Source organism: Bos taurus, chromosome 5 (genome assembly GCF_002263795.3).
Source record: "Bos taurus isolate L1 Dominette 01449 registration number 42190680 breed Hereford chromosome 5, ARS-UCD2.0, whole genome shotgun sequence".
NCBI classification, from domain to species: Eukaryota; Metazoa; Chordata; class Mammalia; order Artiodactyla; family Bovidae; genus Bos; species Bos taurus.
The window spans coordinates 108,070,550-108,097,168 of NC_037332.1; the positions used below are offsets into that span (position 1 = coordinate 108,070,550).

At 52.7% G+C, this 26,619-nt stretch overlaps 1 protein-coding gene across 1 annotated transcript in view; it reads left to right on the forward strand.

Moving 5' to 3' along the window:
• The first annotated feature begins 941 nt into the window (after window positions 1–941).
• Window positions 942–26,619, forward strand: part of WNT5B (Wnt family member 5B) — an 81,641-nt gene continuing 55,963 nt past the window's right edge. The window contains exon 1 of the mRNA XM_024991524.2: window positions 942–1,025. The gene's annotated coding sequence lies outside the window, so the exon portion shown is untranslated. The remainder of the gene's footprint in view (window positions 1,026–26,619) is intronic.

The following is a 26,619-nucleotide window of genomic DNA, read 5'->3' on the forward strand; positions in this document are numbered from 1 at the left end:
ATGGTACCGCGCTCCCCAGATTTGGGGGCTGCAATCAAAATGTTGGGACATGGTTCCCAGCCGAGGCTCTAGTGACCGTTCAGGCTCTAACTCCCTTCAGTGACTACCGGAGTAATTCAGCCCGAACCGTGTCCCAGAAGTGATGAGGGCGCGCATTTTCCTTTTGGAAACGCGTTTCTCGTGAGCCCTGCCGCGGGGGCCGTCCTCACCCGAAGGATGGCTCTGCCGGGTGCTGTCCAGGGATCCAGGACCAAGGGAATGGCTCGGGTTTGTGAGCCAGAAATGACAGATCCTCTCCTCCTCGGGGGGGACCCAGAGGAGGATAAAGCGCGTGCGAGTGTTTGATGTGAGCTGGGGGCTCCCGGCAGGAGCGCTGGCTGCACCCGGGGCTGCTGCCCACTGAGTCCTTAGGGGCTCCCGGAGGACCCGGCAGAGTTCTGGCGAAGTGGGCGGTAGATGTGCGGGGTGTCCCGGGAGGGGGGCTTCCCACGCGCGCCCCGGAGTCTGGCCCGAGAAGGAGCGGGCGCGCGGGGCGCGGAGGCAGGTGCGAGGCCCGGTCCCGCCCGGGAGGAGCCCCAGGGGCGGGTTGTCGCGGCGGGGCGGGGGCGGGGAGGAGGCGCGGGGCGGAGCGCGGGGCCCGGGACCCGCCGGCCGGCGCCGGCCCTGCACTCGGAGCCGCGGCCGCCACCGCCGCAGCCAACTCGGGCCCAAGTTCCCGACCGCGGCTGGAGAGGAGCGCGCAGCCCCCGGCCCGAGCCCCGCGCAGCGCCCGGCCTCCTCCGCTCGACCGCCGGCCGCTGCCCGCCTCCGCCCGCCGGCTCGGACCCAGGCGCCCTCCGAATAGAGAGCTCGGGCTCCGCGGGGTCGAGTGGTCGACCCCTGGAGCCGGGCGGACGCACGGCGAGACCGAACCGCAGCGCGGAGAGGCGGCGCCCCCGGCCACCCGGGCCCCGCGGGCTCTGGAAGGGCCGGGCCGCCGGAGAGCAAGCGGGAGCCCGCGGGCCTGACAAGCCGCGGACGCGCAGGTAAGCCCCCGCCCCGCCGCCCAACTTCCCCGCGCCCCTCGCCCGCCGGCCAGTCTGGGTGCCCGTGTCGGGAGCAGAGAGGCGCGGTGCAGGAGGGGCCCCACCCCACCGCATCCCCGGGGACCCCGAGCTCGGACCGGGGAGGGTCTGCGGGGCCGGGGGGCCCGGCGGGGCAGGGGGCGCGCAGGGGAAGGGGTCTCTACCGCCGAACAAAGCTGGGGCCGCTGGCTCTCGCCCCGCCCGGGCCGCCCCCAGCCGGCAGGTAGCAAGGGTCCCCGCCCTCCGGGAGGCGGGTGTCGCCTCTTTCGGGTCCCGGGAGCTGCGGGGAGCCGCCCCCCGGGCGCGCAGGCTTAGCCCCGGGCAGTCCGCGCGCCGCGAGCCCCCGAGCTTCCCGCGCGCTTTTCTCCGCTTGCTCGGGCCCAGCTGGGCTCCGCGGTGGGCTCTGCGCCCCGCGCCCGCCAGACTGTGGCGAGGCTCCATCTGGATTCTTTTAACCCCCGAGAGCAGTGTGAGTTTGGTGCCTGGATTCCTGCCGAAGCCCGAGCAGGTCTCCGGCTGGTCCTCCGAGTTTTCTGTTTTCTTTCATTGCGCCTCCGCTCCCCCTGCCTCTTCCCTGCTGGCCGCGAGAGGTGCGGGGTGGCCTTTCTCCACCCTCTCCTGGAGCCTCGGGGGATACTTGGCCGCGCACTCCAGACAGAGCGCCCTTTCCTGGATGTTTTCGTTGTCTTTGCTTGGAGCAGGATTGCTTCTCCGACAGAGAGAGGCGCTGAGGTGTGACCTGGCTGTGCTGGGGGACTTGCTCTCCGCTTGCCCACCCCGCCCCCCGGCCCTTTTGCCACCTGGCTGCTTGGCCACCGCCTTCAGTTACCACCACCCGGGCAGAGCTTTAGCCTGGTACCTGGAGGAGAATCCTGTTACCAGTCTAGTGGCCTAGGAAGTTTCCATTGACAGCAATGTGATGCGTGCCGTCAGGGTGGGTGCGGTAATCTCCAGTGGGCAGAGTCACGCTCCTGGCCAGATTACCAGCACCGGGCCAGGGGCCGCAGTGGAAGCTCAGGGTGGCCCCTCCTGAGGCTAGCCCTAAGGCAACACAGGGGCTGGGGACAGTGGGCACACCTGGGAGAGCCAAGGACCCTCTCCTGGAGCCCGCCCCTCCGGTGGGGAATCACATGTGCCATTCACTTACCAAGCGCAAGGCTCCCTCTCAGGCGTGGATGAGTGATACCCAGCCTGAGCTTGCACCCACATGCCTGCTAGGTGCCCACTCGGTCCCCGGCAGACCTGCCGACCCATGAGATGTGGAAGGCTGCCTGGTGGTTTCCTCCATTTCAAAATAGCATCTGTTCTGTCTTCACACAGAAGATTTGTAGCTATAAATAGCAGGAGGAAGGAGATACCTCTACTGGAAAGGGCAGGCGGTGCTGAGACCTCTGCACGCTGAGGGAGCCATGATGCGCAGGGCGTTTGTGGGGAGGTCCAGTCCCAAACCTGAGGACAGAGGTCTCTGCACCATCAGAGGTGGAGCAGGCACAGAGGAGGACGTTTGTGGAGCCAAGGACCTACCGAGGTGGCATGTGGATAAGCATCTGAGGGCAACCCCCTTCCTTTCCCTCTAGGAAAAACTGGCCCTCGGGCTTGGGACTTGCTGGGGTCTGCAGGCCCTGCAGTCCCAGGCCCCAACTTCTCAGGTATTCGAGTATGGATGTGTGAACAGACATCTGCTCAGTCTGAAAACAGCCTTCTTTGGGTCCTTTCTGTGGAGCCGTTGCCTCCAAGGGGTCTGATTGGCTTGCAAACAACCCTTTTCTAAAACAAAAAAAAAAAGAAAAAAGATTTTTCTATGCCCAAAGTCTAAGCCAAATTGCTGGGAGCCATATGCTACGAAAAGGAAAAACCGGGGCTTGCCCTTCACCTGCATATTTCACCCTGCTGTTACTCTAGTGGCAGCTCAAAGAGTTTCTTGTTTGCTCTTCCTCAAGGAGGACCAGAGCCCAGGCTAGCCTGTTCTGATTTTCGCTCCTGGTGTCTCTGCGGCTTCTGGATGGCCATGCTGGCGTGTCTGGCAGGGGAGGAGGCTTTACGTGCCGTGCTGGTCCTCACCGTCTCTAAAATAGACACGAGTAAGCCCACAGAGCTGTCCTGTTTGCTGTTCCCTGCTCCGAGCTCTGTTCCAAATTGCCTGCCATTAATCCCCTTCGTCTTCTGCACAACCGGTCCCCCTGCTTCTTCCCCACACCTGAACACAGTCCGTAGAGTTCTCAGTAGTTGGTTGTTGCTGTTTGGGGGGCTCCTTCAAGTCTCTTGAGCCTCACAACAGCAGTGTATCTAGAAGTCCCCAGTGGGGAGAGGACAGAGCGGAGGGAAGTGGTTCTCCACTCTCACCTTGGGGCATCCCTGCTGCTGCTGCTAAGTTGTTTCAGTCGTGTCCGACTCTGTGTGACCCCATAGACAGCAGCCCACCAGGCTCCGCCATCCCTGGGATTCTCCAGGCAAGAACACTGGAGTGGGTTGCCATTTCCTTCTCCAATGCATGCAAGTGAAAAGTGAAAGTGAGTCGCTCAGTCATGTCCGACTCTTCATGACCCCATGGACTGCAGCCTACCAGGCTCCTCTGCTCATGGGATTTTCCAGGCAAGAGGACTGGAGTGGGGTGCCATTGCCTTCTCTGGGGGCATCCCTAGCTAATTCCTGTTGTTGTTGTTCAGTCGCTCAGTCATGTCACACTCTTTGTGATCCCATGGACTACAGCGTGCCATGCTCCCCTGTCCTTCACTATCTACTGGGGTTTGCTCAAATTCATGTCCATTGAGTTGGTGATGTATCTATTAAACATCTTCAAACTGCATCCAGCAGTTCAGAGAAACCCGGGAGAGGGCTTGGGGATGGACACTTGGTGAAGGTGAAATCCCTACGGTTTTTCATCTGAGCCACCTTTTACAGTACAAATCACCCTCTCCCCATTTCTGAGGGGTACAGACTGCCCCCTCCAGGCAGCAAGCTGGTGGAGCCCAGAAAGCGGACCTGACGTTTGGTCCAATCTGGCCATCCTTGGCAATGGTGGCCCACTCCTCCCAGCCCCTCTGCTGGAACTGTTTACCTGGCTAAATTTAAGCATCCACCCCCTCATTCCAGTCTGACCCACTGGCTCTGGGTCTCGCCCTTCTGGCCGCTGGGCAGCATTTCCAGGCTTCCTGGCCCCTGTGGTTGCAGCTGAGTCTTTCCCAGCTGTTTAGCCCAAGTTCTCTTCCAGACTTTCTAAAGTCAGCCTCTCTCCTTCCTGCGTCTCCCCTCGGGGCTTTCTTCCCACCTCTTTGTGGAAGCTGATCAGTACTGGGGGAGGCTCTCCTCTGACCTCCCCCACCCCCAAATATCAAGCACAGGGACCCTTGACTCCTGCTTTGACCGAGACCCTCACACTGACTGTAACTGTTGCCAGCCCAGCCCAGGGCCCTAAAGACACAGGGGTGTTTCTTAACCCTCCATACTCCAGGAGAACCCAGCCTGCCTGTATGTCCTGTTCTTGCATGAAGTTTCTGAGGGAGGTTTATTGGGGTGCATCGTAGCATCTCCTCTGGGGGCTCAGTTGTCTCTCCTGTCACATGGGGTGTTAGATTGACCTGGAGGCCTCTTCCAGTTCTAATAGACAGTTGTTTTCAACAGTTTTGGCTGGTTCCATTTTGGAAATCCCTCTGCTGTGGCCCAGGCCTGGGGGTGGGTGGCCGCCAATGAAAGGAGGGCCGTCCCCACCAAGAGCAGTGGGTGTCTCACAAGATTCCTGTTTCACCCTCCATGGCTTCAGGCAGGGCTTGTGGTCCAGCCAGGGGCTAGGTTGTGCTCCCGGCTCTGGCCTCAAGGGCCCCTGTGGTTAGCCAGCGTCCCACGATGGAGTGAGGAGGTCCTGTCTCCAGCTGCTGGAGACATGGGGGCCAGGGCCCAGGGTCCCTTCTCTTCTGTGGCTTCCTTGAACCACAGAAATGCTAACCCTCGAAGGTCACTCCCATTTGACTAATAGGGCCGGGGATTTCCTGGGGTCTGGGCATCCATCTATGTTTTTTTGAGTGCTCATGTATGGATGTGAGAGTTGGACCATAAAGAAAGCTGAGCACTGAAGAGCTGTTGCTTTTGAACTGTGGTGTTGGATAAGACTCTTGAGAGTCCCTTGGACTGCAAGGAGATCAAACCAGTCCGTCCTAAAGGAAATCAGTCCTGAATATTCATTCAGTCCTGAAACTGAAGCTCGAATACTTTGGCCACCTGATGTAAAGAACTGACTCATTGGAAAAGACCCTGATGCTGGGAAAGATTGAAGGTGGGAGGAGAAGGGGACGACAGAGGATGAGATGGTTGGATGGCATCACTGACTTGATGGGCATGAGTTTGAGTAAGCTCCGGGAATTGGTGATGGACAGGGAAGCCTGGCGTGCTGCATTCCATGGGGTCGCAAAGAGTTGGACACAACTGAGCGACTGAACTAAACTGGGCTTCATTTTGAGAAGTTCTTGGTTTACAGACTGTAGCCCCCGAGTCACATCTGAGTGATTTGGAACGTCCAACAATGAGTAAGTTTGCTCTCAGGATTACTATAGGAGCAAAAGCCACAGGAACAGAACTTCCCTCTGAGCATTACTAGGGGAGCAAAAGACATGAGAACAGGACTTCCTTGGTGGTGCAGTGGTTAAGAATCTGCCTGCCGGTGCAGGGGACACGAGTTCGATCCCTGGTCCAGGAAAATCCCACTTGCCATGGGGCAGTAAGCCCTCGAGCCCCGACTACTGAAGCCTGCACCGCAGAGCCCGTGCTCCTCAGGAGGAGAAGCCCTTGCACTGCACCAGAGAGTAACCCCCACTCACCGAGACTAGAGAAAGCCCGTGCAGCAGCGTAGACCCAGCACAGCCAAAAATAAAATAAAAAGAAAGTGCACCATTTAAATAATAAGAAATGAGAGACTTCCCTGATGGTCAAATGGTTAAGAATCTGCCTTGCAATGCAGGGGACGTAGGTGTGATCCCTGGTCAGAGACTAAGATCCCACATGCCACAGGGCAACCAAGCCTGCGTGTCACAACTAGAGAGCCCGCACCACAGTGAAAGATCCCAAGACCCCACGTGCCACAACTAAGACTCGACACAGCTTAAAAAAAAAGATTACATAGCATATAATAAAAATATAATAAAAATCACTGTATTAAAAAAAAGAAAAGAGAACAAAGCTTTTCCGAAATGAACTTGGGGTGACCCTGTTCCCTGCTGAGTCTCACTCTGCTCTCCTTTTGAGGGGAGGCTTTGGGGGAGGAGCTGCAGAGAGCCCCTGGGTTCTGTTCCTGCTGCCAGCCCTCCCCCCATTTCTCCTCCCAGGAGATACCTGGAGATGTCAGGATTCCCATCGCTGAGAGAGGCTGAGGGAAGTCAAGCCCCATTTGTGGAATCATCTCTGAGATGCTCATTGGGAAGTTTCTCCTGGGAAACATTGAGCGATCATTACTAAATACCTCATACAGTTGTTTGTTGGGGTACAAGACCTGCATTCAAAGTGCTGAAACCTTTGAAGAGCTTTTGTGTTTAAGTGTAGGGCTAGAAATGGCCTAGCCCACCGAGGGGCAGGAGTTGGTGGATGGAGTGGGGGTTCTAGATGGTTCTGTGGGCTCTGCCCTGAGTCCACAGGCTGTGGGCAGCTCAGAGAGTAGAGGCTGGATCCAGCCACCTGCCTGGCTTCTCTGTGCCTTGATGTCCTCACTTGTAGGTGGCAACAGTAACTTCCTGTTCCTCTCATGTGGTAGCTGGTGGAGTAGCTGGTGGTGAGGATCAGGGCTGCAAAGGATCAGAGCTTGTAAAGTTCCAGACTCTGCAGGGCTGGAGGTGTTGGGGGTGGGGCGGTGTTGTTGACTGTGATGCTATCGGGGAGGCACCTAGAACCCTCAGCCCAGCCCTACCACCCCTTGCTCCCATGAGCAGAACAGCCGCTGCTTAGGTCAGCCTGGGTCAGTCCTGGAAGGGAGTGGCTCTCACGGGTGTCAACTATGTCCCATCAGGCACGACATTCAAGGACAGAGGTTCTGGGTTTGTGGAACGACCACCAGCAACAGGGGCAGGTGTTTGGGGTCAGCCTTCGTGAAGGGAAGGAAAAGTGGAGCCCCTTGGGGTGCTGATCAGAGCTGTAGGGTTGGGGGTTGAGCAGGGCCCTGGCAGGGGAGGAGGGGTCTCACGGACCCCCATCTCAAACACATCTGTTCTTTCAACTCAGCAGATGCCTGGACAGACAGTGTTTGGAAACCACTCAGTATCTTGACATGTTGTCTTTTTCTTAAAAGGGTAACCCCTGTGAAATCACATCTGAAGTAAGCTTTAAATGCACAGGGAGAGTTACCACATGGGTGTCTTTCTTCTTCCCAGGCCAGGTCCATCCACCCCGTGAGACAGGATGCAGCACCTATGAAGGGCCTTGCCATCAGGTGCGTCTAGGAACCAGCAGAACCGACCTGCAAGGCAGACATAGGGGAGGAGGGGGTGGTCACCAGCAGTGGGAGGCTCGCGTGCACACTGGAGAGGCTTTCCCACCTCAAGGGTTTTAAATTCACCCTCTCAGCCCCACCAAAACCCTCTGCTGGCTGGATGCTGGCCGAGACCTTCCTGGTGGCCTCAGGGGACCCCAGGCCCGCAAGCGGGGACCCACTGGTTTTCTGGGCGACCACCCTTCTCCAGGATGGAGGTAATGCCTCACCTGGTGGCAGGGGGCACAGATGGGTTGAGTCCTTTAAATGTCAAAGCACAGAGTCCACAATCCCCAGCCCTGCTCCTGACCTAGCCTCCAGCTGCTCAAGGGTCCCACCTCTCAGAGTCTCAGGTTCAGAGCCTTCCTGCAGATTCTCTGTGTCTTTCCCAATGTGATCACCCTTCCTACCTCCACTGCTGTGGTCGCAGGCTCCCCCCTGGCCTGGTCCTGTCATCCTATCCACGTGGGCACACGTGATGCTGTCCTCACTGTGCTGACCCCTGCCCTCAAGTCTCAGTGGCAGCTTTGCCCGCTGCCCACCTCCCAACTCTGTTCCTGGCTCTCTGCTCTAGAGCGCCCGTCAGCGCCTCTAACTCTCTGCTTTGTTGGTTCCTGTTCAACGTCGGCTGCCCCACGAATGTCACGTTTCCCATCGAGTCTCTGGAGCTGAAACCCTGCTGAGAGCGCCTGAGCTTAAAAGCCTTCCCAGAATAGCTGTTGGCTGTTGATCTTCTGTGAGTTTTGTAATTATGTAGCACGTTCTTTGCTAGAAAGAGGCCTATTTTGCCTTAAAAAAAAATGCCATCCTTAATGGTTTTCTGTGGATTGAATTGGATTGCATGATTCGTATAATAAATATTGGTCCAGGCATGTCCAAAGTGCTGAAGACATAAGATACAGTTCCTAGATTTTGTTCTAGTAATTCCTTCTGTGTACAAACAGTAAGTGTGCAGAATTCTAAAACCTCTTGAGTCTTCTATTCTCCCATCTTCTTTGCTTAGGGGCTTCACTGGTAGCTCCGCGGTAAAGAACCCTCCTGCCAGTGCAGGGGAGGCGGATTTGATCCCTGGGTCAGGAAGATCCCCTGGAGAAGGGAATGGCAACCCACTCCAGTATTCTTGCCTGGAGAATCTTATGGAGAGAGGAGCCTGGGGGGATGTAGCCTGGGGTCACAAAGAGTTGGACACAATTGAGCGACTAAACAACAACATTTCCTGTGGTGAAGACCCCATCTGTGACGGTGCACACACGTCACTGGTGGTTTGGGGATGCAGCAGGCGGTGGGCACACCCACTGCCCCTGCAGTGGAAGTGCAAAGTCTTAACCACTGGACCACCAGGGACGTCCCCTTGTTCAGTCTTTACTGCACAGACGTGTGCAAGCGTGTATACATTTTCAGACACGTGTGTACTTCTTACCAGCTCGTCTCCCTTCTGGGTGGCAATGCCTGGAGGGCGGATGCCAGGCCTGTCCTCACCTTTGCTGCCTGTCGGGCCTGGCCATAGCAGATTCTGGGAGTGTGGACGAAAGTCCTGGGGGCACAGTTGTGTGTGGGTCCTGGTGTGTAGCTGTGTCTCTGCAGGGAAGGCCGGGTGGTTCCTCTACTTTTCAGGCTCACAAGCTTCCTGGTGAGAGGAACATCGGTGCCCCTTGTCTTTCCTTATAATCCCCAAACCACGTTTCCAAACCTCGACACTGTTTACTTTGGACCTGTTAACTCTCTGCTGTAGGGGCTGTCCTGTCTACTGTGGGCTGCTGAGCAGCGGCCCTGAGCTCTGCCTGCTAGATGCCAGCAGCATTGCCTCCCAGTGATGACAGCCAAAAGTGTCCCCAGACACAGCCAGTTGTCTCCAGGGGGCAAAATTGACCCTGTCTGAGAACCACTGTTCTAAAGTGTTTCTGTGACTTTCAGAGAATCTTTTCTTGTGTCCAGTTCCCCTGAATCCTTTGGAACGATTGTCCATTTTGCATCGTGTCTTGGTGCTCCTGCCGGGCGGGATGTGAATTATAGCCCCAGCTCTCCCACCCGCTGTTCATCCCTGGCCCACTCCCCAGGGACATCGCTCACCAGCTCCCAGACGTTCCCCTGCTGCCCCTCATCCCTCCCCTGCTCAGCATTCTTTTCTTTTTTAGTATTTATTTATTTTTGGCTGTGCTGGGTCTTCCTTGCTGCTCTCGAGCTTTCTCAAGTTATGGTGAGGGGAGCTGCTCTCTAGCTGTGGTGCACAGGCCGGGCTTCTCATTGCGGTGGCTTCTCTTGTTGCAGAGAACAGGCGGTAGGTGTGCGGGCTTCGGTAGTTGTGGGGTGTGGGCTCGGTCCTTTTGGCCCCTGGGCTCTAGAGCATAGGGTCAGTAGTTGCGGTGCAAGGGCCCAGCTGCCCTGCGGCCTGTGGGAGCTTCCCAGACTAGGGATCCTACCAGTGTCCTGTGCATTAACAAGTGGATTCTTAGCCACTAGACCACCAGGGAAGCCCCCCTGCTCAGCATCCTTGAGTGACTCCTCCTGTCCCTACTCAGCTCACAGAGTATCTTTACTCCGGGTTCAATACCTTCAATCCTGCCCCTAATGACCTTCTCAGAGTCCTCTCTCTGCTTCCCTGTGCTTCAGCCAAGCCAGAGTCCTGCCCTACCCCCATCCTCTTCCTGTGGGCACCCCAGATGTCAGCCCCCTGCCTGCCTCTGTCAGAAAGGACCCCTCTGTCTGGGAGCTGGCTGGGAAGGGCTGCTTCTGTTCAAAGCTCACCCGTGGGGTCCTTTTCACACTTGGTCTTACATTGTGATCACTTGTGTTCACATCTCATCCTTGCTCCCAGCCACGTGGCTGGTGACACCGTGTTCTCATCACATCTTAGATGAGGCCCTGCGTGCTGCCAGGACTGTGCCGGGAGCCACCTCAGGGAGGTTCCCGGCTGACAGCGGGTCCCCCGAAAGTGGGGTGTCCTCAGTAGAGGGGCCACTGTGTGCCGAGCAGTTGTTTAGACAGTATCAGGCTGGAAAGCAGCCTTCCAGGCTTCAGGGCAGCACAGCTGTGACCTTCAGGCATGTAAAGCCTTTGCCCCCTGCCCTGGCTTCCTGTCCCCCGAGCAGTGGGGAGCACACAGCCTCTGGGGGCAAGTGGACGGACCTGAGTTAGAATCCCAACTCAGCCGTTCACACCTGAGGACTTCACCCCAACCCCTGAGCTTTTCTGAGCTCCCCGTTCTTCGTCCTGTAGACAGGGATGATAAAGGCCAGCTCCTAGGGTGATTTATCCTGAAAATCCGCTGTGATGGTTTGTGTGAATTAGGGCCATCCAGGGTCAGCCCCCTTCTTTAACTCTTCACTGAACAAAGTGAAGGTGTCAGGGGGTCGTCACCCAGATGCTCCAGGACCTGCTCAGGATTTGATCCAGAAGAACTGCGTGTTTGGAACTTGGTTTGCTTTGACAGTGAGGAGGCAAAGGAGATGTGAAAATACACCTCCGTGACAGCTGCCTTCACAAGGAGCTCTTCACAAGAGCTCCAGGTTCCAGGCTCTGCGAATTTCCCTTGAAGGACCTGATCTGAGTGGATTCTCTGAGAAGCCCCCGAAATCAGCACTGTCACTACTCAACAGTATTGATAAATTAATAAGCCAATGGGTTCACAATGTGCCCTTCGTGCCTACCTCAAAAAGTTGTGGAATTAAGTGAGACCGTGTGCGTGAAAGTGGCTTCCACTCAACGTGAGGCACTGTTCATCAGAGTGGGAAGGTGACCCAGAGACAAAACAGCCCCAGGTGACTTGACAGTGACTCCCGCCTGGCACCGTGCTTCTCGTTTCTCTGTTTCTAGGAGAGTCTTTGAAAACTTTGTGGAAGCTTGTCTGGTGAGGCTAAACCCTATCCCAAAGTTTCAGGAAGAATTTACACCCTATAACTAGACAGCCATGCTTCCCCCCGCCCCCATTTTATATTTTCCTGTTTAACTGTCTTGGCATTAGAAAGTATTTCTGGAAAAAAAAAATCATCAATATTAACACGAATGTATTTATCATGAATGAGTAAGTCTAATCTCTACATGCAGCGCTTAAGAAATCAAGTTCTGCAGCCCAATAGGAGCCCGATTGTGGCCTCAAAACTCAGCAGCAGTGGGACTTCCCAGGCCGTCCAGTGGTTAGGACCCCATGCTTCCAATGCAGGGAGCACAGGTTCTGTCCCTGATTAGGGAACTAGATCCTATATGCTACAACTGAAGATCCTGTGTGCCACATCTAAGACCTGGCACAGCCGAATAAATAAAGATAAATATTAAAATCCTTAGAGTACTACCCTGGGGGCCCAGTGGTGTAGAATCCACCTGCCAGTGCAGGGGACATGGGTTTGACCCCTGAGCCCACACGCCCTAGAACCTGTGCTCTGCAACAAGAGAAGCCACCACGACGAGAAGCCTGCACACGGCAACTGGACAGCAGCCCCGGCTCCAACCAAGACTCAGCGCAGCCAAAAATAATAATAAATAAGTAATTGTTTTAAAACAATCTCAATTTAAGAGAGTGCTTAGAGGCCACTGTGAGGATTAAACTAAACGCATGGAAAGCACCTAGCAGGGCGTTGCCTGTAGAAAGTCCTGCCTGGCAGACGGTCACACTAATTATGCTCCTAATGCATGCTCAGTTGTTCAGTCGTGTCCAACTCTTTGTGACCCCATGGACTGTAGCCCTCCAGGATCCTCTGTCCATGGGATTCTCCAGGCAAGAATACTGGAGTGGGTTGCCATGCCCTCCTCCAGGGGATCTTCCTGACCCAGGGATCGAACTTGAGTCTCTCATGTCTCTTGCTTGGTAGTTAGGTTCTTTACCACTGGTGCCGCCTGGGAAGACCAATTATGCTTCTAGTGAAAGTGTGTCAGTCGCTCAGTCGTGTCTGACTCTCAGCAACCCCACGAACTGTAGCCCGCCAGGCTCCTCTATCCATGGGCTTCTCCAGGCAAGAGTATTGGAGTGGGTTGCCATTTCCTTCTCCAGGGATTGAATCCGGGTCTCCTACATTTAGGCAGATTCTTTGAGCCACCGGGGAAGGACAACCACATAAATCACTCCTGTGCAGTTGCCAGGGACTAGCTCTGCTGACATCATCAGAAGCCAGGTTGTGTCTGGAGAGAAGGAGTCGCGTTGGTGTTATTTTCACACTTAGGTGTGACATCAGTAAACTACACAAACATGTCAGCTCCACAGTAACCTGACCACAGCGATTTTGCATTTTCAGGTGATGCTTGCTCTACAGGGACCAAATCAGTAGAATCCTGGTCTCAACCTTGCCAGACAGATTGGGGGTGTTTACTTCCGAGTGAGATTGTAGAGGTGCATGGCTGACTATGCCAGGTGCTGAGGAAGAGCCTTAAGTGGCCTCTAGGTTTTATTGGTGAAACCTGCAAGGCTGTTTTTGAAGAAACGTCCTGAGCTGTTTGTATCTGAAGGCTGGGGAAAGTCTTGGCAGTGTCAAAACTCATAAGCTTCATTCATTCAGGCTTCTGTTTCTTCACTTGCTACCCTGTATTGCCATAACTGTATGATGGAGGGGGGCTTACTTTTTATTTTTTTTAATTTATTTATTCTCTGCACTGAATGGCATGCAGGATCCTACTTCCCTGACCAGGGATCAAACCTGTGGCCCCTGCAGTGCAAGTGCAGAGTGTTAACCACTGGGCCACCAGGGAAGTCCGTTACTTTTTCTTGCAGTCAATTTCACTGAAGTATCATTTGTGTGCAATAAAATTCATACCTTGTTAAGAGTATAGTTTAATAAATTTGGACAAACTCATGCAACTGCATCGCCAAACGAGATTTCTGTGTTCCTGGAAAATCCCCTGGTCCCTGAGTCTCTTCATGCTAACACATACCGACTCTCAGGCAAACACTGATGATTGATGTCATTCTAGTTTTGCCTGTTCTAGAATTTCACATAGGGGCTTCCCCGGTGCTTAGTGGTAAAGAATCCACCTGCCAAGCAGGAGATGCAGGAGACTTGGGTTCGATCCCAGGATTGGGAAGATTCCCTAGAGTAGGAAATGGCAACGCACTCCAGTATTCTTGCTTAGAGAATCCAATGGACAGAGGAGCCTGGCAGGCTACAGTCCATGGGATAACAAAGAGTCAGACACAACTGAGTGAGCCCAGAATTTCACATAAACAGAATTATACCAGAATAATTCGGGTTTTCGTTTCAGCTCTTTGGTGTTCAGCTTCTTTTGCTTGGTGTGGTATCTATGAGATTTTTCCTTGTTGCTGAGGTTATTAATAGCTCATTTCTTTTGATTGCTGTGTTATACCTATACCACTGAATTCACCTTGGATGGACATTTAGGTTATTCTCAGTTCAGTTGCTCAGTCCTGTCCAACTCTCTGCGACCTTATGGACTGCAGCACACCCGGCTTCCCTGTCCATCACCAATTCCCAGAGCTTGCTCAAACTCATGTGCATCAAGTCGGTGATGCCATGCAACCATCTCATCCTCTGTTGTCCCCTTCTCCTCTTGCCTTCAATCTTTCCCAGCATCAGGGTCTTTTCCAATGAGTCAGTTCTTCTCATCAGGTGGCCGAAGTATTGGAGCTTCAGCATCAGTCCTTCCAATGAATATTCAGGACTGATTTCCTTTAGAATTGGCTGGTTTGATCTCCTTGCAGTCCAAGGGACTCTCAGGAGTCTTCTCCAAAACCACAGTTCAAAAGCATCAGTTTTTTGGCGCTCAGCTTTCTTAATGGTCCAACTCTTACATCCATACATGACTACTGGAAAAACCACCTTTATCATGAAAGTAATGTCTCTGCTTTTTAATATGCTGTCTAGCTTGGTCATAGCTTTTCTTTCAAGGAGCAAGCATCTTTTAATTTCATGGCTGCAGTCACCATCTGCAGTGATTTTGGAGCCCAAGAAAATAAAGTCTGTCACTGTTTCCATTGTTCTAGACTTTGATTAATGTGACAGTCCCTGTCTTTTAATTGTCCTGCTTAATCTATTTACATTTGATTTAATTCAGTCTTTCAACTTTTTGTTTTGAAATCATTTTAGACTTACAGAAATGTTGCAAAAATAATTGTTTCCGCTAGTGTTAACCTTTTCACATAACCATAGCCCAGATTCCAACTGCAGGAAATTAACATTGCTACAGTATTATTAAGTGCTTCACAGATCTGCTTCCAGTTTCACCAGCTTTTCCCTAATGTCTTTTTCTGGCCCCTGGTCCAGTCCAGCCGTGAGTCTCACATGAAATTTAGTTGTCACGTCCCCCGGGTGTCCTCCAGTCAGTAACACTGCCCCTTTTGTGCTCCTTGACCTTGACAGTCGGGTGTGTGTGCTTGCGTATGTCTCCCCCCTCTCCCCGCCCGTGTGGGTTGCCCCTTTTCTTCTCTTGAGCAGGTGGTGGTTGTGCATGTCGGACAGAAATACTCGGGGGGGGATGCTCTGTCATCCTCTCAGGGGTACGTGATGTCAGCCTTCCTACCACTGGGGATGTTAACTTTGGATCAGTGAATGCAGTTTTTGTTATGGTTTGGTTGAAGTCTGCCATGTTGATGTTTGTTTTCTGTGCATTCCCTCTCTGATTTGTGTGTGGGGGGTAGTGCAAGGGGAGTGCCTAAAGTGTGTTGTGTCTTGTTCTTGTAGACAGTTAAATTACTGGCTGATCACTGGTGCCAGTGTCAGCGGGGTGGCACTTAGCGTGGGTCTGTCCACAGCGCAGACTTTAACTTGGCAGGACTCAAACGCCATCTTTCCTGTAGGTCTTGTTAGGACTTGGTTTTCCTTTTTTTTTTTTTTCCATTTTTTAAACATATTTATTTATTTATTTTTGGCTGTGCTGAGTCCTGGTTGCAGCATGCAGGCTTTTCTCTAGTTGCGACGAGCCGGGGGCTCCTCTTCACTGCGGCGCAAGGGCTCCTCGTTGCAGTGGCTTCTCCTGTTGCGGAGCACACACTCCAGGGCATCCCAGCTTCAGCAGTTGCAGCTCATGGGTTCACTCGTCGTGGCTCCCGGGCTCTCAGCACAGGCTTCAGTAGTAGTGGTGCACAGGCTTAGCTGCTGCAGCAGCATGTGGGATCTTCCGGACCAGGGTTTCAACCCGTGTCCCGTGCATTGGCAGGCAGATTCTTAACCACTTAACCACCAATTAATACTTAGTTACTAATGCTCTGGCGCTGTTAATTTCCTGTTGTCGGAATCTGTGCTACGGGAAGTTCAGTTTCATATTTTATTAGACTGTGTTTAGAAGAGGTCTTACTCAAGGGTCAGGGGGACACCCAGGGCCTGGGAGCAGGAATTCTTCTGCACAGTGTCCAGGCCACCTAACGGTGGCCCCCCGGGGGTGTTTTCGTTCAGTCCGGTTCCCTGATCTTTTCTCCACACATGCCTCCCAGTGGATGGGTCCCATGGTCTCTGGAGGTCTCTGACCCCTGCTTCTCCGCATGTGGTCATTTCCAAGCTGCAGGAGCCTGTGGGCACCTCTCATGTCACGTCCTCGGTGTGTGCCCCGGGGACGGTTTCCGCCAGCTCCGTGGTAGCCGTACATCCTGTGCTCAGGCTCAGGGTGTGGGAGGCAGGTGAGAAGAAATGCTTCATGACACAGATTCATGGACCCACGAGGGTCTCCGCTTGGTGACTTTGAGCCACCCCTATCCAGGCTCTGCCACCAAGCACGCTTTCTTCTAATTTCTTTTGGCACCTTTTTCTCACCATGCTGTTCAACGTGGTGGAGTTAGCTACTCAAAATGCCAAAGATGCTGTAACCTGAGGGGTTCTTTGGAACAGATGACTTAATTCGAGAACTCTTAATTCTACTTTGTGGCAAAATGCTATCCTAGGTGCTGCTGAAGCAGACATGGCGAAGACAATCCCTGCCTCGAAGGAGAAACAAAGAAAGCAAAGACATACGCTAAAGGGCAGAGGCATTTTTTTAGCACAGATACCTCGGGAGCAGCATTGAGCGTCTCTGAACTTCAACTTCCTCATTTCTGAAGGAGGTTGAGAACTCACTTTGAGGGGTCATTGTGAGGTTGTTTAAGAATGAAGTACAACTAGTTTCCTGTCAATTTATTTGTTTCGTCTTCTCTAATGGCTCCTAGGATGTTGGAATATAAACTTTATTGCGCTGTTTGGACTTAGCTACTCTTTCGGTTCAATGAGCCGGTATTTCTTGGAGCCTCGGGGCTCCGTGAGAAAATTGTTGTTGTTGTTCAGTGGCTAATTGTGTCCGACTCTTTGCGGCCCAGTGGACTACAGCACAACAGGCTTCCCTGTCCTTCACCATCTCCCAGAGCTTGCTCAAACTCATGTCCATCGAGTCGGTGATGCCATCCAACCATCTCATCCTCTGTTGTCCCCTTCTCCTCCTGCCTTCAATCTTTCCCAGCGTCAGGGTCTTTTCCAATGAGTCGGCTCTTCACATCAGGTGGCCAAAGTATTGGAGCTTCAGTTTCAGCATCAGTCCTTCCAGTGAATACTCCTGTGACATGAGGCCTTTTAGACAGTCCCAAGGAACGATGGCTGTATACCTCTCTTGCTCTGTGGTGTCTCCTGTCCATTCCAAGAGAGCTGTCCCTTCCTCTCGCCCTGGTGCCTTGTTTGGCCTGTGATGAGCATCTCAGTGGGAAATGGCCCAGCTTCACCAGGGTGCCTTCCTGTCTTAGGTTCCACGAGCCCTTTGGTTATCACTTGCAATAAAGTATGGAATGCTGGTCAGTCCTCCAATGACATTGTGTTTACTAGTGTGAAATGTGCTAATATATTCTGTTGTGCTATTCTCATGCCCCTCTGGGGACCATGATCTCTGATTTGGTGTGTCATCTTTTTGGAAACACTTTAAACGGCAGTGAGCCTCAGCGCGTGCAGCACCAACAGTGGACCCTGCTCAGCTGAAGTGACAACAGTGTGAACAATGCTGACCGGATTCTCTCATTCCGAAGCAGTGACAGTTCTGTCACTGAAGTGTGCTTGGCTGACAGCACTGAAATTTTCATTTGATTTCAGAGTTGTTAGACTGTGATAGAATGTCCTGGAGCGTCGACTTTGATGGACGGTGGCTTCTTGGAACTGTGTGCTTTGGGCAGAAGTACTGAGAAGCCTGGCCACCACTCTCCGTCCACAGAAGGGATGCAAGGAGGAGGAGGATGAAGGGAGGAGGAGTGCAGGGAGGAGGGGGGTCCAGGGGGAGGGATGCAGGGAGAAGGGGATGCAGGGAGAAGGAGGGGGTGCAGGGAGGAGGAGGAGTGCAGGGAGGAGGGGGTTCAGGGGGAGGGATGCAGGGAGAAGGGGATGCAGGGAGGAGGAAGGGGTGCAGGGAGGAGGAACGGGTGCAGGGAGGAAGAGGGAGGCCTTGCCGGCTGGGAGGCTCCTTGCCCATATGGCCCCCAGCTGCTGGGTGGCTCTCTGGCGAGTCCCTCACCCAGATGTTTGCTCAGCACCCAGGCCAGGCTCTGGCTGGCTCTCAAACATCCCAATAACGGAAACCATCTCAGAGGAGGCTGTGTTTTCAGCCAGTGGCCCTGGCTGAGGTTGACAATGGCTCTGACAGTCCAGATAGTTACTGGACAGGCAGGAGGCACAGACAGCCAAGGAGGATCGAAGGCTGATTCTGACTTCCCTCCAGACAGACTGTGAGATGCTGGGAGTCACCCCACCCTTCCTTCTGGACTGCACTTGCCACTTGTAACTGGGGAGGATGGTAGATTCCACACAGGGGGTTGAGCTTCAGAAAGTTGAACAGAGGACAAGCCCAGCTACAAGTGCTGTGGCCAAGTGGGAGTCGTGGTTCTCCCTGGGTGATGGGTTTTGTTTGTTTTCATTAGTTGATTTACAAAGTTGTGTTAGTTTCTAGGTGATAGAGTTTTTTAAAGTATTTACTTATTTATTCGGCTGTGCCAGGTTTTACATGCAGCATGTGGGGTCCAGTTCCCTCACCAGGGATGGAACCCAGGCCCCCTGCAGTGGGAGTGCAGAGTCTCAGCCACTGGACCACCAGGGAAGTTCCACAGGATAGAATTTGAAGTGCTGTTTCTTCCCGTTTCTAATTCTTACTTTCTAGTATTTCTGACAGTGAGCATGTAGTAAAGTAAAACCCAAAAGTTTCTTTTAATGATGCAAATGCTAATTGTGATAAAAACTTTAACATATGTAGTATGTCCTAGAATAACAGGTGTCTTACTTGAATTTGGTCAATCACACCTTCTTGGTGTGTTGATTTTTGTTTGTTTGCTTTTGTTCTTTGTGCTTTTCTTGGTGTATTGAAAGAAAGTTTGGAATGCCAGTTGTTAGACCAATGTTAATAGTTACTGTTGGTGGTGACACATAATCTAAATGAAAGGGCAGCGTCCCTGGTCGCTGCGACCCCATGGACTGTAGCCCACCAGGCTCCTCTGCCCATGGGATTTCCCAGGCAAGAATACTGGAGTGGGTTGCCATTTCCTTCTCCAGGGGATCTTCCTGACCCAGGAATAGAACCCGCGTGGTGCTAAAGCTGAAACTCCAGTACTTTAGCCACCTCATGCGAAGAGTTGACTCATTGGAAAAGACTCTGATGCTGGGAGGGATTGGGGGCAGGAGGAGAAGGGGACGACAGAGGATGAGATGGCTGGATGGCATCACTGACTCGATGGATGTGAGTCTGAGTGAACTCCGGGAGTTGGTGATAGACAGGGAAGCCTGGCGTGCTTCGATTCATGGGGTTGCAAAGAGTCGGACACGACTGAGCGGCTGATCTGATCTGATCTGATCTGATCTTGCATCTTCTGCATTGGATTCTTTACTGCTAGTGCCACGTGGGAGACTCTCAAACTGGGTAGGAGAAAGCAGAGTGCTTTCCTTTCAGCATGGAATCTGGAAGCATAAGAACTTAGCAGCTTGGGGGGCTGAAAAGCTTTGTGTTCTTATAGAATCTCCTGGAAAAAAAAAAAATCCTTCTGTGTATTCAGTTACCTGATAGGTTCACAGACATTATTGCAGCAACACACGTGACGTAAGATTTACCTTTGCAACCACTTTTCGGTGAACAGTTCTGTGGCTGGAAGTACACTCACATTGTCGTGCACAGTCACCACCGCCGTCTCCAGAACTTTCTCATCTTCCCTGAGACTCGGTCTCCGTTCCACACCAGCTCCCCCTCCCCTCCCCCAGCCCGAGGCAGCCGCCCTCTGCTTTCTGGCTCTGTGAACTCACCTGTTCTTGGGACCCCAGATAAGTGGGATCGTGCGGCGCCTGTCCTTTTGTGCCTGGCTTGTTTCTCTCAGCACAAGGTCCTCAAGGCTCATCCGTGTGTCGCTGTGTGCGTGCACCGTATTTTGTTTATCCAGTCATCCATCAGTGGGAGGGTATCGTTTTTTAAAGTTTCTCTAGTTAAGGTCTTCAACATTTTAAAAAAATTACCCGACCGTGTGCCTGTCTGAAGTGTCTTGATGATCTGATTCATCTCTGTGTTTCTAGGGCAGTGCCAGCCGGTCAGTAACGTGTCAAATGAGTGAGCAGACAAATAAATCCGCTGGTGCTTTGATCCAAATATTTACCCAGGAGTCAGAACCCAGCCCTTCACCCGAACCCCATTTTCTGGGCTACAGATCAGTACTTCTCTGAGTGTTCTCACCTGTGACAGGAGGGAGGTAATATTTGCTGCTAGATTCTTTGCTTGATCCTGTGCTCTTTGAGCTTGTCGGGTTAGGGTTGCTGTTGAAAGTCAGGATTAACAATGCACTTTTTTTCCCCCTCCTAGAATGTTTTTATGAATTTAAGAAATTAAAAAGCTACTCCATTTAAAATCATTCAAGGCTTTCCATGGATTTATGTTTTTTAAAAAAAGAAAGAGGGCTTCCCTGGTGGCCCAGTGGTTAAGAGTCTGCCTTGCAATGCAGGGGACACAGGTTCAACCCCTAGTTCAGGGAAGATCCTACATGTCATAAATCGACTGAGCCCTTGCACCACAGCTATTGAGCCTGTGCCCTAGAGCCCAGGAGCTGCAAGAGGAGAAGCCACTGCGATGAGAAGCCTGCGCAGCAACTACTCTCTGCAACTAAAGAAAGCCTGCATGCAGCAACAAAGCCCCAGCACAGCTCAAAGAACTAAGATAAATAAATAAAATTATTAAAAAAGAGAGATAAAAGAAAGACCCAGGGACTTCCCAGGTGGTCCAGTGACTAAGACTCCTCCCTGTTGATGCAGAGGCTCCGGTTCCATCTCTGGTCTGGGAGTTAAATCCCACTTGTCACAACTAAAATCGAAGATCCCTCTTGCCTCAAGTACACCCAGCACAGCCAAATAAATATTGAAAAAAAAAAAAAAAAACACATAAAGAAAAGAAAGAACCATGGTTACCTGGGCAGGAGGTAATGTGACGCGTGTCACAGCTGCATCCCGATCCAGGTGTGCCTCAGCTGCGTCCTCCTCCTGAACTTGGGCCACTGGTCACATCCTCTCTCCTTCCTCTGTTCTTTTCTGAGACCCTCAACTACTCTCTCTTCTTCTCCTATATAATTTTTTCTGACTGTATCTGGTCTGTTCTCTCTGGATGGATGATTCCTGAAGCTTTATCTCTGCCCAAACTTCCCTCCCAATGGTCCCTCCTGTGTCAGCTACCTCTCGGGGTCTCTCCCTGAGACGTCCCCTCATCTGGGAACTTCAGTCCCACCACACGTCCCACCGTGCTACCCAAGAATCCCTCTTTATGCCTTCTGCTCCCCCGACATCTCATGAACTACTCAGCACATATTTATGGACACTGGATGATACTCAGCAAGGGGTTCCCGGCACCCCTGGGTGCATAATTAGCTGGTTAACCCCACAGTCCAGGAAATGGGCAGGCAGGGCTCGACTCCACAACCTCCCTCTGATCCTTTTGCCGTTACCGCTCACATCGCTTTCCAGGGGCTGTAGCAACTGAGCACCAACCCCAAGCTGGGGGCTGAAATAAACACAAATTCTATCTATCATCTCCCAATCCAGAGGCTGGCGGTCTGAGGTCAAAGCGTCTTCTGGATGGGCTCCTCTGAGGCCATGGGGGACGGGGCGGGATCTGTCCAGGCCCCGTCCCTGCTCCTGGTGGTTGGCAGCAGTCTGCAGGTTCTTGGATTATAGACTCACACTCCGATCCCCCCACCTACCCCTGGCATCCCCCTGTGTCTCCGCATCATCTCCCCAGCCCGGGCATGTCTTTCTGTGTCCTGATTTCCCCCTTTCATAAGGACACCGGTCACACTGGATTAAAGCCCACCCTAGTGATCTCGCTTTAAGTTGATCACCTCTATAAAGATCCTATTTCCAAATAAGTTTACACAGTGAATGAATGAATGAATGAGTGTGTGAAGCTGGTCTCAGCCTACCTCTCCGACCTCCGTCCCATCACTCCCACTCAAGGGCTTTGTCTTCCGGCCAGATGTTTGGCTTCTTGGCCTTGAGCTCGGGTTCCAGTCCCCACCCTTGTCCCCACTCAGCTCCACTTCCATGATGGTCCCACCCAACTCCCAACTCCCCACTCCCAACACTCACGGCCCCTGCCTGGGGCCTTTTCTGTGGCCCACTCCCAACACTCACGGCCCCTGCCTGGGGCCTTTTCTGTGGGGCCTTAGCTTCAGCTTCTGTTACAGCGATCTATCACGGGACCTCACTGTTAAGAGGGATCTTACGGTGGACTGAGACCAAGATGTCTGTGTTGGATTGATTCCTTGAGATATTTTGAGAATCCTGGCAGATCCCGGAGCCCCACCCACAGGGGTTCTGATCGGCAGGTCTGGGAAAGGACCCAGCAACTTTTACTTTTAAACGCTCCTCTGCGGGGACGTCTCTGGTGGTCTAGTGGTTGGAAATCTGCTTGCCAAAGCAGGAGACATGGGTATGATCCCTGGATCAGAAAGATCCCCGGGAGAAGGAAATGGCACCCACTCCAGTGTTCTTGCCTGGAGAATCCCATGGACAGAGGAGCCTGGTGGGCTAGAGTCCATGGGGTTGCACAGAGTCAGACACGACTGAGCGACCGAGCCGCCACTGCCACCACCGTGTGGTATGGCGGTGTTGAAAGGCCCTGGTGTTTAGACCCTGGCTGGCTTCTCAGCCTTAGCTGAGCCTGGCCGCCCCTTGAGATCAGACGTATCACAGAACACACGGTCCCCTTACCACTCCCAGGCATGTGTGTGCATGACTCAGTGCTAACAAGTGCTTTCACAATTATTTCATCCTCTCTCCCTTGTTTTCTCTGTGCTGTTAAGTTTCCCTCCCTTTGCAAGGTAAGAAGTGCCAGGAGACCAGGGCAAGAGTTCAGGGAGCGTCCCAGCATGAACTGTTCTAGTACCAGTTTCCAAGTGCAAGCTGATGGTTGAGAAACCCGAGTAGGGGGTGCACCGGCCCCCACACACCTGTCCCTGCCCTTGCCCTGACCCCTGCGTGGCAGGCCGGGCCTCTCTGTACATGGGGTCTGGTGCCCCTCTGTACCCTGGGCCGGGTCCCTCTGTACCTGGCACCCTCTGTACCCATGGCCCGGCACCCCTCTGCACCAGGGACCCGGCGCATCCCCGACCCAGTGTCTGGAGATGACAGGGCTCCAATTCTGGCTGTCGAGCGTGAAAGGCAGATCTGAGGAGCCGCCTCAGAGTCTCAACTTTGTCATTTGAAATGTTTCTGTTATTTTTTTTCTTTTCAGTTCGATGTTTTGCTTGGATCCTGGCCTTGAGTTTATACCCTGTATGGACGGTTTCCTCGTTCCTGCAACCTCCCTTTCATTGTAGTCGCTCTCGCGACCGGTCCTTCCTGAAAATGCAGCACTCCCCTCTCCTCGACCCCCCTCCAGGGATACAGGGATGAGTCAGAGGGACCCTGGTTCCAGCACCTTCACAGGGTGCTGACCCCTCATCCCATACCCGCCTCTGCCTGCCCGTTTCATATATGCACGGACATTTCTTTCCACTTCTCATATCTTCTCTTCTTTTGAACTGCCTTGGACAGTATTGCTTTAGTAAGTCTTCCAGTGGGCTGCCCAGGTGGCTCGGTGGTAAAGAATTCGCCTGCCAAGCAGGAGACTTGGGTTCGATCCCTGGGTCGGGAAGATCCCCTGGAGGAGGAACTGGCAACCCACTGCAGGGTTCTTGCCTGGAGAATTCCATGGACAGAGGGGCCTGGCAGGGCACAGTCCATGGGGTTGCAAGAGTCAGACATGACTTAGCAACTAAAACAACAAGTTCTCCAGTCTTGTCAACAATCCAGCTCCTGATGAAGCTGGGGTCTCAGAGCCCATCCCAGAAGGGGCCTGTGGGGGCCATGGGGGCTCTAGGGGCCCTGAGCCAGGGCAGCAAATTGCATATCTTATCTGACTGCCTGGGGAGGGAAGTGGAGCAGGGGATAAACGCCTCAGGGTCCTGGCCGGGGTGTCCCCACGATGGATTCTGTGACGTCTGGCCATGTTTCTGGTGGAGGGCTTGGAAGTCCACTGCTGTCTGGATGATCAAATCTTCCAATACAGGCCAACAGATACAATACAGGCAAATCTTTTCACAGTAAAATTCAAAACACTATCCAGATTCTTTAGTTTAGTACAAAACTCTTGCTGATTAAATTTTACTGGAGTTTGTAGACCATGAGCTGGGTTTGAAAAAAATTTTTTTTGCTGTTTTGCTGATATGTGTCTAATGGAATCTGACCTATGTTACCTCTGCCAGAGGAATTCACAGTTACCGATCGGAGTTAATGTGGCACAAAGAACTGAAAAGTTATCCTCAGGGAATGAGCAGGGGTGAGTCTCTAATGAGGACAGAGTCAGTCATTTTTGTGGCTTAATGTTGCCACATGGAATTCAGGAGGTTCAGAATAGATTCGCAAAGACAGGGTGTTCCCGTGGAAAGGGCAGAGAATTTAGCCTCAGGGAACTGGACTGGTCACTAACTCCAAGACCTGGAAATGGGCCTGACCTCCCTGTGGACCCATTTCCTTGTCTGTAACATCGAGGAGTGCCTGGGCTAGACAAGTGGTTTATGAAAACAGTTCTTACCGAGGGGCCAGTTTGGAGGTCCCTTCCCCTCCCCAAGTTTCAACTACACACGTAATTTTTATTTCTTTTGCTTCGGCACACGATTTCTGTAGAAAAGCAGGCTTCTATTTCTTAAAAAAAATAAATAATAAGTTTAAAGCCAGGGGACTAGATAATCACTACCTCTAAATCTTGGTGATTCAGTATGAGGTCTACCATCAAACTGTCCAAGATGGATAGTATCCTCATGTTTTCAGGAAGGCTCCCTAAGCTACAGGTCGGAGCCCACCAGGCTTGCATGAGAGAAGTTCATGCCCTGGGACCCTTACACTACAGACCAAACCAGAAGCCCCACTGGGGACTTCCCTGGTGGTCCAGTGGTTAAGAATCTGCTTTCCAAGGCAGGGGAAGCGGGTTTGATCCCTGGTTGGGGAACTAAGATCCCACATGCCATTGAGCAACTGAGCCCGCGTGCCACAATTAGAGAGTCCATGCACCACAAATGAAACCCCGTATGACGTGACAAAAATCCTGCATGCCACAACTAGACCTGAGACAACCAAATACATCAATAAGGCCCACTGGGCAGCAGGAAGGGGAGGGTTTTCAGGGTCCTCAGACTGTTCTTAAACAGCGGTTTCTGGAACAATCGAAAGAGACCAGGTTTCTCCAACCCTGTGGCCATCAGAGCTGAACTGACAGCTGGTGGAGAGCTTGGAGGAGAATGTCACTGAATGGTGCGCCCCTCTGGGCTTCCTCAGCTGTGTCCTGTGGAATCCAGGCCCTGTGGTTATGAAACGTGGACCAAGAGAGGTTGACGGATCAAACTGACCAGGTGATTTGAAGAGAGGCAGAGAGAACGGAACTGGTGGGACAGGATTTGCTCGTGGTCAGTCTGACCTCCTATTGATGTCTTTAGTCCCCAGCAATTCTCCTCGGTCCTGACTGGCCACAGCCCCGGGGTATCCCCTGAGCACTTCAGTCTAATTCCAGCAAAGTCAAGGCCATCAAGAGGTCTGCTAGGAGTTCGCTGGAGAAGTTAGGGGCTCTTTTACAAGTTGTCTTTGATGAACTCAGTAGTGTATTTAAAAGTATTTTTAGGTCCATCATCGTAAACAAATTACTTCTGAACTAGATGGGAAAGATCTAAACACACCATCTAAGTACAACAGTTAGTATCAAAGTATATATCTCTGTTTGTCTTTTATCTGCCCTTAGGAATCTGTACAAACAAATGTGAACAGACTCTGGACTCTAAGAATAATATTTTCTATGCACATATATGGACAGATAAGCAAAACCCCGAGGGAGAAAAAAACTTCTATTAAAATAAAAATAAAGATCCCCCACGGCTTTGGCCTCCTTTGCTCCCTAGAGTTCCTTTATTCCACTTTGAGATGAAAGTAGGTCAGTTTCTCAGGAGATGCTGATTAAAAGTTGAACAAAAAGAAAGTCAGTCTAGACAGACTCATTTATCTACCTGCCTGCCTGCCTGGCCCTGATACAAGCACAAATACAAGCACAGGTCTTTGTTTAGGACTGGGGCACTTTACTTTTTAAAAAATTTTATGTATTTATTTGGCCACACAAGGTTCTTAGTTGTGGCATGCAGGATCTTTCGTTGTAGCCTGTGAGATCTAGTTCCCTGACCAGGGATTGAACCCAGGACCCCTGCCTTGGGAGTGCAGAGTCTTAGTCGGTGGACCGCCAGGGCAGCCCCTAAAGGCACTTTGAATAGACACTCACAGGGGCACTGGGACCATGTCCTCCTCCTCATTGCCCTCGCGGCTCCCAGATGCTCTGGGATCTGGTGGGCCCTCTCCACCCCCAGCACTGGCGCCCTTGCCCCCAGAGCTGCTATTGGCTTCTGTCCAGCCATCTCTGCCTCCGAGCAGGCGGTTCTGGGAGCCCGTGAAGGCACCCGGCGGCCCCCCGGGAGCAGCAGCGAGTGAGCTGGGCTGGAGTTTCCTGCATGTGGAGGGAGGTGAGGGCAGGGCTGCGGTCCTTGGCACAGCATCTCGGATCCTGGGACTCACTGAGCCTGGGGTGCAGGCTGGGCTCGAGCCCTCAACCTTCTTCCTCTCCAGGATCTTGGGTCAACGGGGTCCTGGCCACAGGGAGCCTGTGCCTCGGGCTTCTGTCCATTCAGAGATGCCCGTG